Source organism: Mastomys coucha, unplaced genomic scaffold, assembly GCF_008632895.1.
Source record: "Mastomys coucha isolate ucsf_1 unplaced genomic scaffold, UCSF_Mcou_1 pScaffold20, whole genome shotgun sequence".
NCBI lineage: Eukaryota > Metazoa > Chordata > Mammalia > Rodentia > Muridae > Mastomys > Mastomys coucha.
Window position 1 is genome coordinate 117672520 of NW_022196903.1, and position 7480 is coordinate 117679999.

The 7480-nt window shown below is 45.1% G+C and overlaps 1 protein-coding gene across 2 annotated transcripts in view; it reads right to left on the reverse strand.

Annotated features, from left to right (window-relative positions):
• Lrrc23 (leucine rich repeat containing 23) overlaps window positions 1-7480 on the reverse strand; it is a 30762-nt gene that overhangs the window by 12198 nt on the left and 11084 nt on the right. The window contains exon 1 of one of the 2 annotated variants that reach the window (XM_031383364.1): window positions 4659-4683. The exons of the other annotated variant lie outside the window; for it this stretch is intronic. The gene's annotated coding sequence lies outside the window, so the exon portion shown is untranslated. Of the gene's footprint in view, window positions 1-4658; window positions 4684-7480 lie in introns of those variants that run through there. 2 annotated transcript variants of the gene reach the window in all.

Below are 7480 nucleotides of genomic sequence, written 5' to 3' on the forward strand. Positions count from 1 at the left end.
CCCCTCTTCCCTCCTCCCTCCTCCCTCCTTCTCCTTCTCCTTCTCCTTCTCCTTCTCCTTCTTCTTCTTCTTCTTCTTCTTGGTTTTTCAAGACAGGGTTTCTCTGTAATAACTCTGGCTGTCCTGGAACTCACTCTGTAGACCAGGCTGGCCTCAAACTCAGAAATCCGCCTGCCTCTGCCTCCCAAGTGCTGGGATTAAAGGCATGCACCACCACTGCCTGGCTTAGAGAGTTTTCAAAACCAATGTAAATGGCTTTGCACTTGGTTGACCCTTAGTAAACAAATCCCTGTCCCCCACCCCCAGTATTCTTAGTTCTGAGGTTATTGTGAGGAAATAAATTAAAAATTATATTTTGAGGGGCTGGAGAGATGGCTCAGTGGTTAAGAGCACTGATGGCTCTTCCAGAGGTCCTGAGTTCAAATCCCAGCAACCACATGGTGGCTCACAACCATCCATAACAAGATCTGATGGCCTCTTCTGGAGTGTTTGAAGACAGCTACAGCATACTTACATATAATAAATAGTAGATAAATCTTTTTAAAAAATTATATATTAGAGGCAGGCGGATTTCTGAGTTCGAGGCCAGCCTGGTCTACAGAGTGAGGTCCAGGACAGCCAGGGCTATACAGAGGAACCCTGTCTCAAAAAAAAAACAAAAATAAATAAATAAATAAATAAATAAAAATTATATATTGAGGCAGAATGTCATCATGTAGCCTAGGCTGGCCTGGAATTCACTGTGAAGCCCAAGCTGGCCTCAAATTCACAGCAACCTTCCCTCAGCCTTCCAAGTACTGGGATTAAAAGGCAAAAAGAGTAAACATTAATGTACTCTGAAAGCTGGAAGTGCTTGCAAGTAGAAGAGTGTTAAGTGACACAGTCTTGTAATCCCAGCACTTTGTTGCTGAGGCAAGAGGGTTGCTGATCAGGGAAACTCACCAATCCCCAAGCTCCCCAAGATCAGGACTTGGAACCCCACTAATCCTCAATCTGGAAATCTCTGCCCTGAAAAGCTCCACCTCCTAAGAAACCCTGTATAAGCCCCGCCCTTTGTTCAGTTCCCTGCTGTCCAATCCCAGGAGCAGAGGTTTGTTATCCCTGAATTCGTCCCTCCACTTCCTGGATCCTCCAAAAATGTATTTTTGTGAGATTTGCTGCCTGGTGTGACTCTCTCATTGGAAGAAGTCAAGCAGCAATGAAGAGCAGATGGGGGAAGGGAAGAAGTGGGGTGAGCTCCTCAGCTCACCTGGGGATCCCCTGCCCTCTGCGGAGGAGGCTTCCTCTCAGAGCTGTGTGGTTCCTGGGATTCAAGTCCTAGGATACCCTTCCATCCATGAGGGAACACTTACGGGGCCATTCTGCCACCCTCACCAGTCTAAGCAATTCCTTTAATCCCTTAGAAATTCAGGGACCACAGGTCAACCCGGGATCCATGGCTTCAATGGTGGAAGCAATTGCAGGCCATCTCAGCAAATCACAACAAAATGGCTGCTTAAATTAACCCAGAACTGAACAACCTCAGCTGCTGTGCCAAGGTGGATGAGAAACATCCTACAGGTCCCAGACCTAGATGAAGAACTGAGAGAGAACTTGTCTTCCTGGGGATGAGTCTCCTAAAAGGTTAGCCAACACCTCATGGTCTGTCCAAGAGAACACAAGTACAAGCCCACACTAAGCAGACCCAGAAGTTGGCATTTACACATCTACTGGCATATATGCACATGTCTGTATATACAACAATACTAATTAGAGAAAGAGGGCATAGGAGAGGTGGAAGAAATAGAAACCATGTAATTATATTTTAATTAAATAAAAATTAATTTACAAAAGAATTTAAGGGCTAGCCAGTATGGAGTTGGATTTTTTTTTTTAAATTGAAAGATATTTGAAAAGAGGGAGTGGCTGGAGAGATGGCTCAGCAGTTAAGAGCACTGCTCTTCCAGAGGTCCTGAGTTCAATTCCCACATGGTGGCTCACAACGGTCAAAAGAGGGATCCAATGCCCTCTTCTGGTGTGTCTGAAGACTGTGTATTCACATACACGAAATAAAGAAATAATTTTTTTTTTTTTTTTGGTTTTTCGAGAAAGGGTTTCTCTGTGTAGCCTTGGCTGTCCTGGAACTCACTCTGTAGACCAGGCTGGCCTCAAACTCAGAAATCTGCCTGCCTCTACCTCCCAAGTGCAGGGACTAAAGGTGTGCACCACCACCGCCTGAAATAAATAAATCTAAAAAAGCCGGGCAGTCTTTCCTCTGCCTTCAAGGGGTTTACCTTGTTGGGGTTAAGTACACAGGCAATCCAGTACCAGCAGGTGCCATCCTAACTCTGACCAGCCTAATGAGGCTTTTACTGAGAGGCAGGAAAGTTTCGTTATTGTTGTTGCTATTTGTTTCCGTTCTTCATGCTAGAGATGGAACCCAGGGCCCTGAGCGGACTAAGCAAACACTCTACCACCGAACCACACCCTGAACCCAAGGAGGGAATTTTACAGTATTTGTGTAAACACAATATCATATATTTGGGGCAGATTCCAGACTGAAGAGGCACCTGTACCACAGGCCCGAAGAAAGAGCTCGATGCCCGCTCAAGGAAAGCAGGTGGTTGTCCAGGCTGGAACAGTAGGTGTCCTGCGGGGGTGTGTGCAACGGGAGGGAAGAGAGAGCTAGATCACAGTGAGGAACTTGGACTTCATCCTGGGAGCCGTGGGGAGCCACTGGTTTTATTTTGTGTTTATTTGGCAAGGGCTACATCTGCACTGTGGAATGAGAGCTAGATTCCCTAACATACTTGATAGTCTTCCCCAGTGGCTAGTTAGGATATACTTCAGTTATAATGGATCCTGTTCGCTAATCCTAGCACTTGAAAGGGTGAGGCAGGAGGATTGCTTCAAGCTCCAGATCATTTGGTTTGGTCTGTGCCATGGTTTGAATAAGCAGGGATGCAGGGGGTGGCACTATTAGGAGGTGTGGCCTTGTTGGAGGAGGTGTGTCACTGTGGGGGTGGGCTTTGAGACCCACCTCCTAGCCACAAGGAAGCCAATCTTGTTTGCCTTCGGAACAAGATGGAGAGTTCTTAGCATCTCCAGTGCCAAGCTTCCCACTATGATGATAACAGACTGAAGCTCAGAACCTGTAAGCCAGCCCCAGTTAAAAGTTGTCTTTTGTAAGAGTCACCTTGGTCATAGTATCTCGTCACAGCAATGAAAACCCTAACTAGAGGGGCTGTTGAGATGGCTCAGTGGGTTAGAGCACTGATTGTTCTTCCAAAGGTTGTGAGTTCAAATCCCAGAAACCATATGGTGGCTCACAACCACCTGTACTGGAATCTGTCGCCCTCTTCTGGTGGTCTGAAGACAGCTACAGTGTACTCATAATAATAATAAATCTTTTTTTTTTTTTTTTAATTTATTTATTGCTATATGTAAGTACACTTTAGCTGTCTTCAGACACACCAGAAAAGGGAGTCAGATCTCATTATGGATGGTTGTGAGCCACCATGTGGTTGCTGGGATTTGAACTCAGGACCTTTGGAAGAGCAGTCAGTGCTCTTAACTGCTGAGCCATCTCTCCAGCCCCCAATAATAATAAATCTTAAAAAAAAAAAAAATTTAACGCCGGGCAGTGGTGGCGCACGCCTTTAATCCCAGCACTTGGGAGGTAGAGGCAGGCGGATTTCTGAGTTCGAGGCCAGCCTGGTCTACAGAGTGAGTTCCAGGACAGCCAGGACTATACCGAGAAACCCTGTCTCGAAAAACCAAAAAAAAAAAATTAAAAAAAAAAAAGCCCTAACTAGAACAAGCTACATATTGAGATGTCTCCAAAAATAGACCAAACAAGAAGTAATATATTTTTAACCACATTTACTAGTTCATATTTTTTGTTTAAAGAATTATTATATATACAATGTTCTACCTGCACATATGCCTATAAGCCAGAAGAGGGCACCAAACCTCATTATAGATGATTATAAGCCACCATGTGTTTGCTGGGAATTGAACTCAGGACCTTTGAGAAGGGCAACCAGCATTCATAACCTCTGAGCCATCTTTCCAGCTCTCTAGTTCATATATTTTGAGAACAAATGTATCTATTATCCTTTTCTGCATCCTTAGCGTAATGTATGATAGGTTTTTTGGTTTTTTGGTTTTTTGGGTTTTTTGAGACAGGGTTTCTCTGTGTAGCCCTGGCTGTCCTGGAACTCACTCTGTAGACCAGGCTGGCCTCGAGCTCAGAAATCTGCCTGCCTCTGCTTCTGCCTCCCAAGTGCTGGGATAAAGGTGTGTGCCACCACTGCCCAGCTATCATAGGTTTTAATAAACAAACTGCATCAGGCAGGGGTGGCGCACGCCTTTAATCCCAGCACTTGGGAGGCAGAGGCAGGTGGATTCTGAGTTCGAGGCCAGCCTGGTCTACAGAGTGAGTTCCAGGACAGCCAGGGCTACACAGAGAAACCCTGTCTCAAAAACAAACAAACAAGCAAACAAACAAAAAAACCAAAACAACAAAAACTACTGTAAACATATAAGAAAGGAAAAATAAACGTTAAGATCTGAGAAAGGTGAGAGCTGGAAAGGTGGCTCCGAAGTTAGGAGCACTTGCTGCTCTTGCAGAGGATCCCGGATTGATTGCCAGCACTCACAGGGTGACTTGGTATTACCTGTAACTCCCGTCCCAGGGCTCTCACATCGTCTTCCAACCTCTTCAGGCACCAGGTATGCAGTGGTGCACAAGCACATGTATGAGCAGAACATACACATGAAATGAATCTTTAAAAAAATATGGAAAAGATGAATAGATAGCCAGATACAGCAACCACTAAGAGGACTGTCTTTTTTTTTTTTTAAAGATTTATTTATTTTATATATATGAATACACTATTGTTCTCTTCAGACACACCCAAAAAGGGCATCAGATCCCACTCCAGATGGTTGTGAGCCACCATGTGGGTGCTGGGAATTGAACTCAGGTCCTCTGGAAGAGCAGTCAGTGCTCTTCACCGCTGAGCCTCTCTCCAGTCCTTGTCTATTTTTTTTCTTTTGTTTCTCTTTTTTTGTTTTGTTTTGTTTTCGTTTTTTGAGACAGGGTTTCTCTGTGTAGCCCTGGCTGTCCTGGAACTCACTCTGTAGCCCAGGCTGGCCTCAAACTCAGAAATCCGCCTGCCTCTGCCTAACAAATGCTGAGTAAAGGTGTAAGCCACTACTGCCCGGCACCCTTCTGTTTTTTTTATAACTTAGTGTCCAGGATTGGGATATAACTCAGAAGGTAGAGAGCTTGCCTAGGATGTATGAAGCCCTGGGTTGACACTAACACCCTCAAATCTTGGCACGGTGGTGCACACCTGTAATCCAGTGCTTGTGAAGTTGAGGCAGGAGGATCAGAAGGTTCAAGGTTATCCTTGGCTACATGGAGTCTGAGGCCAGTCTGTGATACAGGAAACCCTATCTCCAAACAAAACAAAGTGATGCGGTAATCTTTCCTTCGCATTGTGTGAAGGTGTGTCTGTATTTTCAATAGTTGACTCTGTGCCAGCAGAGAGCTAAATGCCAGCAGGATGGTGGCATTACCTGTCTTGTATTTTGTACATATTTGTCCTTCCTCACTTACCTAAAGGCAATCTAGAATTGCATCAGAGGTTCTGATTGGTGGTAATAAAGACCTGACAGCCAATAGCTGGGTAGGAAGTGGGCAGCTGAACTTTCAGGGATAGAGATTGTGGTAGGGGAAGAATGCAGGTGTGGGAGATTCAAAGAGCAGACACTGAGGAAACAGACATGGACAATAGACTAACAGAGAAAGGTAGAGAGCTAGTCACAGAGTGGGTTGTAGGCTAGTTAGTCCGGTTAAGTTTAGGATAGCCAGGAGGCTGCCCAAGCAAAAGGCCTAAGCTTTCAACTATATTTGAAGCCTTCACGTCATTATTTATCTCACTGGTGGGTCTGAGAAAATCCCACTATAATCAACAAAACATGCTGTCTGAAAGTGCAGGTCTGTAATCCTTGGAGAGCGAGGCAGAAAGATAGAAAGGAAGTCTGGGTTACAATCTGGGACTTGGGGAGACTCTGTCCCCAAATAAGACAGAAGGCAGGACTAAATCACTCAGAAAACATAGTCTGAGGCTAGTTTCACATACATAATAAATTCCAGGCCTGCCAGCACTACATAGTGAAACCCTGTGTCAAGTAAATAACACACACACAGAGATACACTCTAACACCAGCAACTAAGAACAAACAAAAACAAAACACAATTTAATCTTTAAATTACACACCATTGACTGGGGATTTTACTCAGGTCAAGTACCTACCTTGCATCCAGGAAGACTAGAGTTCAATTCCCAGAACCCATACACGAAGACACAGCATGGTGGGATAGGCTTGTAATCCCAGTACTGGGGAGGCAGACATAGGAGGATCACCTGGGCCCACGAGACTAGCCTAAATGTTGAGCTCCAGATGAATAAGAAATCTGGTTTCAAAGGAGGAGAAGTGGCTGGCATTCTGGCAGTGATACCTAACAATGTCTGTTGCCCTCCACATGCACACACTATGGGTTTGCCCCATACCCATAAGTATACATAAAAGCACAAGTCATCACTTCGGTTTTGGGAAGTGTCTCACTAAGTCTTGCCTCTACTCAAGAGCAAGGGAAAGAGGTTCCCTTTTGTTTTCTTTAAGGAAACAGTAGGATTCCCTATTTCGCGTGCTTAAGGAAGCAGCAACACAGAGGATCCAGCATTCATCCAGGGGCCACAACTGGGGAGTGTGTCTGATCCGTTTTTCTGGAGACTAGAAGACTTGGCCATATGTAGGCACGTTTTTTTAAAGGGCCATACATAGTGAGATTGGACTCAAATTTACTGTACACATTTACTACATAGCTGAGGATAATCTTGGACCTAAACTTTTTTTTTTTTTTTTAGCATTTATTATTATATGTAAGTATGTATAAGTAGCTGTCTTCAGACACACCAGAAGAGGGCGTCAAATCTCTTTGCGGATGGTTGTGAGCCACCATGTGGTTGCTAGGATTTGAACTCAGGACCTTCTGAAGAGCAGTCAGTACTGGCTGTCCTGGAACTCACTCTGTAGACCAGGCTGGCCTTGAACTCAGAAATCCACCTGCCTCTGCCTCCCAAGTGCTGGGATTAAAGGCGTGCGCCACCACTGCCTGGCTGACCTAAAGTTTTTTCTATTTACTTTCATGTGTATGAATGTTTGCTTGTAGATATACACGGGCACTACATAATGAACTGGTGCCTGATGAAAAGGCACTGGATCCCATGGAACTGAGGTTACACGTGGTTGTGAATCACCATGTGGGTGCCGGGAACCAAACCCTGGTCCTCTGCAAGAGCGAGAAGTGCTCTTAACCACTGAGTCCTGTCTCTACCACGGACCGGGATTTCTTGCGTGGTCCCTGTTCCGCGGGACAAGGGATTCTGGCCAGGTGGGCACGGGATTCGGCTTTGACAAACAGACT